Here is a 14,360-nt window from a genome sequence, read left to right on the forward strand (position 1 = left end):
CAGAGTCAGTCATAAAACCATTATACCGAGAGATCGAAAAAGAAATTAGTCAAAGTTGGCCATGCACGAAAAGTCGTTTGTCTTAGTTTAAAATAATTTTGTATTAAACGTGACGCTGACAAAAGTACTTTGCAATGTTATCAAACGAAATTAAAGCTTTTTTGTTACAATCTTACTTCATCTTACTTCAGAAATGGGACAAAATTGGAAAACGGAGAGTTTGATTAATTTTTATGTGTTTCAAAAGCAAGTGTCATAATTCTAATTTTAAACTGTCAATTTGACAGCTTTGACTCATTTCTTTTTCGATCTCGTGATATTTTATTTTGTGCCAGTATACTTAACAATTGCTTGTTTAAATGTCACTGGAATATCCATCCAAAGCCGGTTCACTCGAACATAGGGTTACCAGAGTGCGGATTTTCCGTCTAGAACAAGGTAATTCGTTACTTCAGAAAAAAAGTCATTAAAATCTTGGTTTTTCCAAAATCTTGTGTCAAATACAAAACTTATTTAAAACCTTGATTGATACAAAAAACGTTGCAACATAGCTTAACTCAAATAGAATTACTAAAGTTTCTAAAATATGACCAAAAATCGTTTGATATTATAATCTATCTAAAACTTTGTTACAAAATTTACATAATATCAGATTCATTGATGGAAGGAGCAATTGAGAACATAAAAAAAGTCGTTGAAAAGTCACAGATTTTTGATTTTTCACTTCTTCTAAATGAAATTCAACAAAATAACTTATGACTAGGTTTATTAATTCGACGAAATTACAGCAAAGGTTCTAAGAATCACTGAATGTGATGTTAAATTGTTAAGTTTATATGACATAATGACAACTGCTAGAGTAATTTGATAAATTGTTACCCTAAGTACTTATCACTGCACAAAACAAATTTTTATTACCATGGTAACAAACAACAATTTATTAGAAATGTCACTGTCAAATTTGAAGTACAAGCATTGCTGTGCACGAGAATTTTGGAAAACTCACGTCTAAAGAAAATATGGAAATCAGTAAAACTGAATATAGATCGATTATTAAGTACCTGTGTTTAAAGGGGTTAACGAGTAAAAAAATTTACGATGATATGTCTAAAACACTTGGTGAAAGTTGTCCTTGCGCCACTGTAAAAATTGGGTTGTTTCTTTCAAAAGGGAAAAGTTTCGGCTGAAGATGACGATAGACCAGGAAGACTGATTTAGGTATCTATCCACTCTTGAAAATGTTGACGCAGTGCACAATTGTCAGATCGTCGAATTTCCATAAAACAGATATCTGAGACGATTTCCTGTGAACGTGCGCCGATTTGGACATGAAAAAAATTTCCGCAAAATGTGAGTGGAAACTTCGCGCTGTTTATGTGCCCTTTTTGATGAGAACCCTGACTTTTTAAACCGTATTATCACCATGGAAGAAACCTGGCTGTATTTCTACGATCCAGAAACAAAGCAGCAGTCCATGGAATGGAGACATTCTGGTTGTCCAAGGCCCAAGAAGTTTCGGGTGCAAAAATCTGCCGGAAAAGGACTCGCTTCAGTTTTTTGAGACTCGCGTGGGCTAATTGTGGTTGATTATCATGAAAAGGGCAAATCCATAACAAAAGAATCCCGCTCAAGCTTATTAACAACGCTGCGCGAAAAAATTGTGGAAACGAGGGGCAAAAAATTTTCCAAATGTGTTCTGATTTTGCAGGGCAATGCTCTGACACACAAATCGCGCATTGCAATGAACACAATTCATGATTTGGGGTTTAAAACACTTGACCATTCTCCTTATTCTCCGGATCTAGCTCCCTCGGTTTATTATTTGTTTCCTCAATTAAAAAAAATCTTCAAAAGGCCATAAATTTTCTTCAAACAACGAGATAATAGAGGCTGTGGAGACTTGGGTTGAAGAGCAGGAAGACATTTTTTTTAAAGGGTTGGAAAAGTTGCAAGATTGCTGTAACAAGTGTATAGCTTTGAAAGGAGACTACGTACTATGTTGAATAAAAAAATAATTTGATTTTCAAATTGTTTGTACTTCTATGGTAGGCTAAGATCTTATCAAATTACCCTCGTAAGAAAGTTTAGAGTTCATTGGAATTTTAGATGAAGAAACCACAAGGTTCACTTCTAACAAAGAAATTTAACAATTATTTGATTTATTAAATAAACAAAGTGTTTCGATACAAATTAACTAGTGAGTAATGTAATATGTTTCACCAGCGACAACAGACTTGGCAGAGATCGGGTTTCGCTTCGGGTTCGTTGCATCCTCAACCCTTAAAAGCAATCTAGCGAACTCTTACCGACAAATAGTTACATAGTCTGTATGACATGTTGCATATAATAAAAGTTTTTAAGAAACGTTATTTCAAAAATATTGAAGGGCTGGATGCTAACGTAAAAAACAGAAAAATAGTAAAAACAGACATGCTTCATTCAGTGTTAGACAAAGATTCCTAGATTTTTTTTAAAACAGGACGTAACACGTGACAAATTTAAAAATTTTCAAATGACGGACTAATAAAAAATCATGGTCGCAACTCAATATGTAATTTGTTTATGATGGATCATAATTAAGTGTACTGTAGTGTCCTGATTTTAAATATTAAATTGTGCGCCGCGAAACCGCATTTGAAAGAAGTTCATGTTAAGATTTTTAACTGTTTGTAATTCTAATAAAATTTTACTACAATAATGTACATATGAAACACGTAGCGGAAATTCAGTTATTCAGGCTGGATTTATTTTTTTGTAACGATCTATCTAAAAGTTCCGGATGTTTTTATTATTTTTATTATTCACACTTCATATCAAGGTATAATTCGAGATTCATTTATGGCATTTAAACTAATCTTGAACTGCACATCGATCCATTTTGAGACAAAGGATTTTGGAAATTCTCATCTGTTAAATTATTTAGTATCATCGTGGATGTAAAAACGAGAGGGCTTTAATATTTTCTTACAGATTAAATTATATTTCTACAGATTGAATTTGAACACATATTCATCTTAGAGCTTTGTAGGTATAGAAATAACGTGTGTATTAATGGAGTAAAATCATCGAGGAATAATCGTAATAACTTGTGTATTACCACTGAGTTACTTTAAAGACGATTTTTTTCTGTGTGTTTAAATTTGTTGTATTCAAATATTTCTATCGATTTGTTACATTTGATTTCATTTTTGAAAGCTAGAAGTTCTTACACGCGGGAAATAGGTCCGCTTACTTCACTTTCCAATCTCTAGAATGGAGGAATAAATAATTTGCGCTCCATGATTTTGCTTTTGAACGCGTTCCATCATAAAAAAACACAACGGAGGGTTCTATTTTGTTGACGATCATAGTTCAAGACCAAATTTAAATTTTCGCGGGTTTTAAAATTTTGTGCCCATATCTCAGTTTTGGCGGGTTGTTTGTGTTAACTCAGTACATTGTAGCAAAAATGATGCAGAGGTTTCACAATTGTTACAAGCAAGTTTTTTTTTCAGGTCAGTGTTTAGAGATAACTGCTTAGTTGATGTTGGAAATTACGTATCTTCTAGTAGAGTACATTTGTACCACATAGAAACACATATAAACTATGACTGCTATAACTAAAATGGATATAACTATTTATAGTTTGTTCAACAAACTATCCAAAAAATATCTGGCAGCTTGTTTCTGTGAGCGGAATCAATATAGTTGCATCTCATCGTACATAATAGTTCAACGGTTCTTCCAATTACAACTTCATTTGCGGCGTAACTAAATTAAGCCTAGTTTTACTCAACTCGGTCAATAACTTGAATGGGTGGTAAAAATTAAAATCGTTAATTCTGCACCTTGCCAAATAAGTGGAGCATTTATGAGCAGCTGGAATGATCAGATCAGCTTTAATATTTCTCTTCTATGACTCAATGTATCAGTGCATAACAAAATTCCATCAATAAGACTAGCACCTCGGAATCATTTTAAAATTGTAAATTTATTATGAAAATCTGCATATCTGATATGTCTTTCCTTTTCCAATCATTCGACACTGCATTTATTGGATGTGTCGTTAGATTTGTGAAAATCGTTCAAGCAAAAATTAAGTGCCAACAAGTGCAAGACATTCCGAATGAGACCACGATTTCTCCACAAATCTTGTCAAGTTCATTGGTAATGTTCGTTGACAAATCTGTATTGATTATAAAAGCCATAATCTTTTCTTCAAAATATGCACCACAGCTGAGTTTCTCAATGCGCGACATCCTAATTTGGTCATAAGTAGCTGAATAACTATTAGACGAGTATCTTTTAGTTATGTTCATTTTCGAACAATGTTGTGAAATTTTAGATCTATTTTAAGAATATCGTCTAGATGCTAAAACACTAACCAAAATTTGTACGTACATTTGATTTATACTGTTTGCTGCATTTGTGTACTACACTCACTGAAGATAAATCTATTAGTATTATTATTATTATTATTATTATTATTTAGACTCACCGTTGACCCAGGTATTCAGGCAAAACTTTTATCATTACGGGTACTAAAATCAAGTAATGATAAGCATTGCTCATACATAAAATAAGTTTTGAGATCTTAGAATTACAGCATACAGTTTTTTTATATATACACTTACTTATTTAAATGAAAATTTCGGAGTATCCTATAAGCACTCCATACAATTTGGATTAGAAGTGGAAGGGAACAGAACAGATTTCTTGTTTGAAGATTAAATCTCCACGAATGCCTTAGTGATCTAATTTATAAAACAATTGCTGGTGAGGAACTCGTCAAAAGCGGGGGAGAAGTCCAAGTAAATGACATCTGTGAGCTTATGTTTGTTTAGGGAATTATCTAATATATTCAGGAACTTGCGGTAAGCAGACTCGTTACAAATGTATCGAAGTGTCGGAAAATCTGCACCCACAACTTCAGTCTGTTCCGAATCTCTTTTGTAAATGTCCGGACTGTACGAAAAAATGTTTCAGAATCTTTAAACGACTTTTTGGGTGTTAAATTTGATGAAATGGTCAGCAGCCTACGAGACGTATTTTCCTATTTGAAAAAGCAGCTAACTGAAAGTACTGAATCTCGTATATTATGTGCACATCCCGAACCTAAATCGATGCCCTCATTCTTCTCAATTCCGAAAAACAAAATCAAAGCAGTTATTGCAATAGAGTCTAAAAATCCTGAACAAGGTATTTTCAAAGAACTTATAATTAATTAATAGTTGCTGTGTAACACGTGCAAAACACCGCATTGTCGGATAGAGTCTTGTCGCGTTCATAAGAGGCAGCCGTCGCGTTTCTGATGGGAATTTTTCCAGAAAACGGGGATGCCATTTCTGTTAATAATGGTTTATTATGCCGTCCCATCTTATTATCCAGAATTCCTAAATTTCCTTGCAATATACATCCGCACCATAAAGTTTCCTAAAAACGTCCATAGATCGGACAGGTTTTCGATTTGATGCGCTTTAGACAATAGGCCTCAGCAATAACGTGGAACCCCGTTGTTTAGAGGTATAAAATTGAATTTGATCGAAAGCCATTAAGCACCAAATATGTCAGTCTTTGACGCGGAATTATTGTACATAGAAGATAAGTTTTGACAAAAGAGCTTTAGTTTCGGCCGGACAGATTGTCCCGCTTCCGGATTTGTAGAGGTGTGTTTTGTATTGCTGCCTCGGGTACGGGCCAAAGAAATTGGCGAGTAAGTTCAGAAGTGGGATAATTTTTATTAGGGTTCGAGCATAGGGTGGGAATTCTCACCGTTGTCAATGGCCGTAGAGTGTCCCTGTAAACTATGGATATTTTTCTGTTTGATGTGTGTAAGCCTATTGTACGGGAAGGATGCTCCTATGAATAATTGTAGGAATTTCCCGACAGACCATCCGCTCCAAGTCATTGCTCTTTTTTTAGGCCAAATTATGGGAAACTGCTTCCCAGAGAAACCACCCCCGAAAGGAGATGATTGGCCAAGAAGTATCTCATCTAATCAGAAAGGTACGACTTGGCTGCCAAATTTTGTCACACATTTTAGTTACTATTTTCCCCGCGGGTTGTTTTTGCTTTTAATAATCTTTATGCATTTTTGAATGTAGAGTTTGGAATTGTCTTAACTTTCTTTTTTTTTTTTAATTATTCAGAATTCAGAACAGCTCCAATATTTCTACACTAGTCCCAGGAGTATTCCGTTGGCACTTGCAGAATTTGTTTACAGTTATTGCGTATCAAACTGTTATAGGAGTCTTTCGATTGTTGTCCTAAAATTTGTCGGTTTTTGTAAATTGCTACAAATGTTGAAATTTCCCGAACTAACTACCTGCCGTAGTACCATTTTATCCAACTTTGCAAGAACAAAAGGTGTAAAATTCAGTAATTAGTGACAAAAGTAATGAACTGTCACATTTCTTAGCTAGTACCATTTTACCACAAATACTGAGTACTTTTTTCTTTTTATTTCAATACCATAAGGCGTTCCAAAATAAATAAAAAAAGATTTCGATACAGCTTTTTATTCTCTACAATTTTTGTATTTAATGTTTTGCTCTAAAGTAAATAGGGAATTTTGTCAAGTTTTAACATAACCTTCATTTCTGTTGATAACTGTACATATTTTGAAATTTTGGTGTGGTATTATATTGTTCGTGTTAGAAATATAAGTCGATAAGAATGGTCTCAATGCCTTGGTATGTTTTTTCATAAATATGATAGGTCTGTTGGTTGTAATGTTTCATCAATAAGTATTTTACGATCCCAATATTATTACTATAGTCCGGAATTTTATGCACGAAATTTGGCCAAAATATGTGCATATATATATGCAGAAAAAATAAGAAAATATGTTTTAATTTTACGAAAATATGCAAATTTTTTATAAAAATATGCACACATTTTGTACTTTTTTTTATTGAGCATACAAGCAATTGGTAGTGTATCCATAAGAGTCTAATAGGTTTAATTTAAAACAATAATGTGCCATATTTTAACAACTTTATTTTACAAAAAAAACAACTAAATAACAAATATTTGTAAATAAAACGAGTACAATGATACATCAAAAAACACTTAAACGTCTGAATTAATGTGATAACTTGCAACTATATGTTTTTCAATGTTGTCAATTAGAAAATTACGTCGCCTATCAGACAAGATTTGTTTATAGGGTAGAGAAATTCCTCTCTACGTCCACTGATGTAATTGGTGCATACTTACGAGCGCTAATTAAATTTGGTTCTATGTTAACGCCACTACTAGAATTTCCATTATGTATTTTAGCTACTTTTGATAACAAAATATAACCTTGATTCTTTTCTAGTGGTTCCTTAAACCTTTTATTTATTTTTTTCTTGTCTGGAATTATATTCAACAGAAATAAAATCGTAAGAATGAGAACAGCGACGTTGGGCGGGGCTAGTAGGTATTTGCTAACATATAACTCTGTAGTAAAAAGTTAAATTTAGTAGCTGCTAAGATAAGACTGATTTTGGCAAATGTGATGCATCTAATAAAATAGAAGGTGGGTGGGCGGGGCTAGTACCTGCTAAAATAAGACCGATTTTGGCAAATAACATGCCCTCTAATAAAAGAGAGGGTGGGTGGGCGGGGCTAGGACCTTTTTGGCAAATGTAACTTCCACCATTTTTCTAGAATCACCAACTGAAATGTGGCAACTTTTAAGAATATTAAAAAAAATTAAATTTCAAACCGGATATTTCTAAAATCTCGTTCCAGTATCATAAACACGCTACATTTTTCCAATTGGCATGTCAAAATGTATATCTCAGAATTGTTTGGGGTATTTTAAGCAATTTTTTCAAAAATTCAATTTTTCAATACACCCCATTTTAAAATTTTCGATTGTTGTTGACAATTTTCGAACCAAAGACATTGTCTTGTAGATTTCGACCTTCAGAAGTTAAACGCCGACACTTGCAATAAAGTTCGCGTTATGCTTTGAAAATTTAAAAATTGTCAAAATATGTGAAAATATGCAAAAGATACGCAAATATGTGAAAAATCTTGATATATGCAAAATATGCAAAGTTTAATATACGTCAATTAATTCCTATTTACCTAATTCGCCTAGATCTGAAAGTATTTTTAGTTGTAGTATGAACAGTCATCAATATGCAAATCTCATAAATTCCGGACTCTAATTATTACTATTATTATTAATATTATTATTATTATAAAATCTTTTTATGTGACAACCATTTCAATGCAGCGGCCAAACTTTAATTGTTCTCGTTTGCTTGAATTTCCAAGTTGCAGGCAAAAATAAATGAACTGAATTCCGTGTAACAACCCAAAGGATTGATATTTTGGAAAAAAACACACTTTATTACTGTTTTTTATTCGCGTTATGTGTTGTGATAGCGGAATGTATATTCTAATAAACAATAGAGGTAGGCAAATCAAATTAAAAACAGCGACAGCATTGCGAGACCGTCACTATGAGATTTTAGTTATGATACGTTTGCAGCAGTTTGTGTCTCTGTAGGCGTGTATTAGTTACAAAATAACAAAATTGGCGAGGATTCAGTGTGTTGATATATTTTTTTAACATAACTAATTAGTAATTACATATTATTATTAGATAGTTATCACCTCGGGTCCAGAACAAGTACAAGAACCTAATACGAGCGAAATCAGAAAAATAATACGACGTAAAAAAAGTAATTTAGTATTTCTCGTATCGTAGAAAAGGGTATGACACAAAATAACTTTCAAATTTTTTACGATTGTAGCAATCAAAAGAATGTCAGCATAAATGTGAAATCTTTGACGTTGAACAATTTGAGGATATTTGATTACTATCGATAAAATTATTGCTTGGGTTATATTCGATAACTATATTTCTTATACCGGAAATAGCTTTCCTACACATTTTTTATATGTTGGCATTTTTGCGGCTTCAGCACTTCGAAACATATTCTCAGGATATATTGCGCTCGTTAAAGGAAGTGAACGTGTTGTTCCTTTGCATAAATTTATGAAAATGAATGATTTTTCTTCTGAAAGCACCAACCTCATATGTTTTATCATTAAAAGTGACTGTAACACGAACATTTTTACGACTGCATGTAGAGCATACATACTTTATGATTTAAATTTGTGTGGGTTATAACATTTCATTCAGTATTTTTGTAACGAAAAATATGTGGCTGTCGATGTACAAATACACTCTCATTTCGTGTCAGGTTAACGCAAATGTGTGTAGGTAGGAAATGACTGAAAATGTTTGGAAATCGTCTATACGACTGATTGACGGATGTCGATACTGCGAAGAACCGACGTAATAACACTTTCCGTAATAATATATGGATTAACTTTAACGAGGGGCCAAGATCCACGACCGTCACTACTCGTATTTAATATACCTACAAAAATTATATGTACTTTGAACTTGTTAAATGGATTTTTAATGACGAGGCAATTAAAGTATCCCGAGTTGAGTTTATTCCAGTCTTTACAAAAAAACATACAAATGGAACTTGATTTTTATCATCAATATTATTACAGGGGGTATTTTAATCGTAATACTTATCTTCAAAATCTTGAAAACCCCGAAAGTAAAACGAGGGAATTTATTAACTGGATAAATTGAAAAATTAATGAAAATGTAATTTAAAAGAACACTGCCTATTTGTAGCAGTAGTGTGGTAAATATCGAAAACACTCATGTGCGATCAATATCTAATTAGAACCGGATGTATGTATGTAAAATATTACTGTATATAAATAATATATGCATATATATATTTAGGGAATTTTGTTATTTGTAGATATACTTATGTGCCTTGGTTACAAACTCAACACATATTCGTAAACTACATATGTAAAACACCTTTACTATGTACAATTTTGAGATGACGTTATCACACTGTTGGTGGGGATGATTAGACAAAGTTTGGTTAGCGTTTTACCATCTACATGATTTTCATAGCACACATATAAAATTTGATAACAATCGTTCAGTAGTTTTGGATATCGTCTTTCTAACAAAAATTCACACGGCCGGCGAACAAACAGACAGACGGAAACGGGAGACCCATCGAGAAAATATGAAAGTAACCAATCGCCCAGTGGACTCGATTATATTATTTCCTTAGCTTACGCTCGGAAAGTAAATAATACAATTTGTAAAATCAAATTTTATAATTCGTTTTAGAATATACCTACATAACGATTTTTTTAAATTTTGATACTATAGTAACAGATTGAATGATTCCAGAACATCAGTTAGAATTCATTTTTTTTATTACACACTACGTACAGCATGCAAAACGTAGAAAAAACTGTTATATCTACGGAAACATAGAAAATGCAGTGTCCCTATTGGCGATTCTGTACGTTAACGGATATTACGTTGTACATACGGAACGTAATTTCGCAAATTGTCTGTTTTAGTTTTATTTTTCTATTGTTTTATTACGTACAGAGCTACTCTGCAAATATCATAACAGACAATTAGCGAAATTACGTTCCGTACAACGTATTATTTTCCGTTAACGTACGCAATCGCCAATGGGGCACTGCATTTTCTATGTTTCCATAGATTGTAACGAAGCGAATATTCGTGGGCCGGAAACCGTGATGCGTACCGCGAGAGCCGGGGGTAAAGCCGCGATCGCCGCGCCGCCGCGGCGGAAGAGGATTCTTGCCTGAAGCTTCAGGTCGTGTGGAAGTGCTGTGGCTGTTTCCAAAAAAATGTTTTTGAATTGCAGTGTGACCCTCCGATCACCGTAAGTACCTGGGTCGTCTGTTCGTTGAAGTACCGGTTTTTGGAATCGTCTTTGCGCGATTTCCAGCTTCAAGGTCGCCGCCCCCAGGTCCAGGAGGAGCCTGTCTTGAAGGAAGTCGCCACCCAGGAGGAACGACCGTGCCGGACATTAAATTCTTTTCGTTTATTTTTGTTTGTAAAACCGATTTGTAATAATTTTATTTAAGTTTAGCCGTAAGATTATTATTTTAGCCGTGTAGCTGGTGACAGGAAATAAACCCGATTATTATTTAAAATATTCCTTGCCGTTTTATTTTATTCTCTTGTTTTCGCGGGCGCTCACCATCTGATATCCGTCTCTCCGGCTTTAGAGCAACCCCGACGCTCCCTCCCCCGGAGAGGGAGCTGGCGCCCGAGCGCCCGCCACTCCTGATCGAAGGCGTCACCCCCGGCGGCGTGAAGGTCGCCGCATAAGCTTAGGTCGGCCAGATGTGTTTTTTAAGTCAGCGACACTAGTCGGCCCAAAGCTTGGGAGCCAGGTACGCCGCCACCACATGTTATCGGAGAGATTCCGGACCGTCACTGTCCGTCATACCGGAATTTCGTTGCAAGATATATAACAGTTTTTTCTACGTTTTGCGTGCTGTACGTTCTACGGAACCTGGTTTCGCTAATTGTCTATTTAGTCCATTGAAATGTTACATGAGCTTTGCATTTTTTAGAGGACGCAATTTTATTTTTGGGACATGTGTGGGGGGTCAATAGAAGCTTAACCTCAAATTTGTGGGGTCGCCACCCCTGTCCCCCGGCCGCCATCTTGGAAAAAGGGGTGAAAACACTTTTTTCGCGATATCTCGGAAACTATGCGTCTTACAAAAAATTTGTTAAGTCATAATTTGTAGCAAATTGTTTTGCCTACAAATATGTTTATATAACTTTTTGCCCTAAATTAAAAATTAAAGAAGTTATAAGCAAAAAAGTAAGAAAATTTTTATAAAAATTGCTCTTTGCCTTGTCATCAGAACGCATGAGAAGTTGAGTGTTTTTTTTTGTACCTTCATGACGTACATTACATATGAAAATACTGACGGCTTTGACGCAAATCACTCTGATTCTGGAATAATTCGCCGCAAATAAAGCAATAGTTTGAGAAATCAAAATCAGTATTTAGATTTTCTGATACTGAAGATGATGAACTGCTACAGCTGAGACGACGAACAACATTATCTGTTCGACTATCACTATAATAATGATAGCAGGGAATATGAACAGTTACTTCAGAAACACTTTGTAAAAATAATTCATTATCCACATCGTTTTTGATTTTTGCTCGCTCAAGCAAAGTTTTCACTCCTCTAGCTTTCACAATTCGAATTTTGATGTCCCCAAAAGGTTTTTTACATATGAAACAATCACTCATGATTTACGCTTTAAAAAAGTCGCAACGTTTATAACTAAATGTACGTAATGTACGTGATGAAGGTACAAAAAAAAGCATTTTGGACCTTGTTCGCAAACGTTCTGATGACAAGGCAAAGAGCAATTTTTATAAAAATGTTCTTACTTTTTTGCTTATAACTTCTTTAATTTTTAATTTAGGGCAAAAAGTTATATAAACATATTTGTAGGCAAGACAATTTGCTACAAATTATGACTCAACAAATTTTTTGTAAGACGCATAGTTTCCGAGATATCACGAAAAAAGTGTTTTCGCCCCTTTTTCTAAGATGGCGGCCGGGGGACAAGGGTGGCGACCCCACAAACTTGAGGTTAAGCTTCTATTGATCTCCCACACATGTCCCAAAAATAAAATTGCGTCCTCTAAAAAATGCAATATTCGGTCCTTAAATTGTAACATTTCAATGGACTAATTATCAACGTCCTTAGAGTACGCGGCCCTCGGCACCGCCTGAAGCTAAATGGTTAAATGCATCCACTTTGCTCGTGGAAGACCTTAAATTTGATATTGGGCATCTATATTTTTATTATTTTATTATTTCAGGAATGGTTTATTTTATTTCTCCAATTTTAGATTTTTCATGAATCCCGCGAGTTTTTCTGACGTTTTTACTTTCCGAACGTTAGCGGCTAGATACTTTCATGTTTTCTCGACGCTTCATAACCCGTAGAGTCCGGAAAAAGTGATCTCTGATTTCCGTCTGTATGTCTGTCGTCTCTGTACATTTTTATTAGATGGACAATTCCCGAAACTACTTGACCGATTGTTCCCAAATTTTATATGCATGTTAGAAGTATCATTCTGTAGCCATTTTCTGTTTTTGTCTCTTTTTGTATTCGCCTTTCTGTATTGCATCTTTATCCTTTTTCTGTCAATTTTGTAGTTATTTTTTTGACCTCTCTTTTTCGATTTTTTATCGATTTTTATGTGAACTTTTGATCCTTTTTTTCTTATTTTCTTTTTTGACTTTTTATTGTTTTTTCTTCTTTTTTTGTGGCCTTTTTTATCTTTTTGCATTCTTTGGTCACGTTTTCTGGTGCCCGTTCCCAGCAAATTTTTATTGTGGCTCTTTCTCCCCATTTTACTTTATTTTTTCAATGCTTTGTTTTCGCATGTGTTGTAACTTTTTTTTGTAAACTATAGAGATGTAAGTAAGTGTGGCAGACCTATGTTTTTCTCCCACTATGTGGATTTAACCGCATTCCTCTAAATTACAAATTATTTTTACACCGAAGGCTAGTTGATGGTTCTTCAAAATAACGCGAATGGAGGACCTTTCGGCATAGCACATCCTTAGCACATAACGAAACACATTGAATACTAGACAACTCGGTGGAATGTGCTGTACTGATGAGATCAAACAAGATCGAAACCACAGTCTACAGGTTTCCAATGGGTTGTTTAGTCTTTGGTGTAAAAATGATTAGCAATTTTTTGTGAACTTCCATCCGTTTATTATTTTCTTTTTTGTCATTTCTTTTTTTGTCTCGTAGTCGCCTTTTCTGTTTTTTTTTGATCGTCTTTTTCTGTTACTTCTTGAAGTCAACTTTTTTTTGTTATTTTTGCTCTCCGATTTTGTAACATTTTTTGTAGACTTTTTTTGTTGTTTTTTTGTTCTCTTTTTTTCTGACCCGTTTTTGTAGTAGGTTCCCGTTTTTACCTTTTATTTTTTAGTTTTTGATTTTTTGACCTCTCTGTTCGTATATTTTGTGAGCATTTTCTTCTTTTTCAAATTTTTTTCTTTTTTTATATCTTTTTTGTATTACATCTCCTTTTAGTCATATTATTTGGCCATTTTTGTCCTGGATTTTTTCACATTTTTTGATGAACTTGACCAGTAAGACCAAGCAGAGTAGCCAGACCAGGCAGAGCAGCCAGACAGGTAGACCAGGTAGATCAGGTAGACTAGGTAGTCGTCTAGGCAGAGCAGCCAGACAGGTAGACCAGGTAGATCAGGTAGACTAGGTAGTCGTCTAGGCAGAGCACCCAGAGCAGCCAGAGTAGCCAGGCAGCCCGCCAGGCAGAGCATTCAGACTAGGCACCCGGCCAGGTAGACCAGACAGCCGGTCAAGCAGACCAGGCAGGACCAGGCAGACAACACAGCCGGCAAGGCAGAGCAACCAGAGCAGCCAAACCAGCCAGAGGAGGCAGCCAGACTAGCAAGAGCAGCCAGACCAGCCGGACCAGGCCGAC

The sequence above is a fragment of the Zophobas morio genome, unplaced genomic scaffold, assembly GCF_036711695.1.
Source record: "Zophobas morio isolate AGI-343-1 ecotype UQ-CSIRO unplaced genomic scaffold, CSIRO_AGI_Zmor_V1 ptg000024l, whole genome shotgun sequence".
NCBI classification, from domain to species: domain Eukaryota; kingdom Metazoa; phylum Arthropoda; class Insecta; order Coleoptera; family Tenebrionidae; genus Zophobas; species Zophobas morio.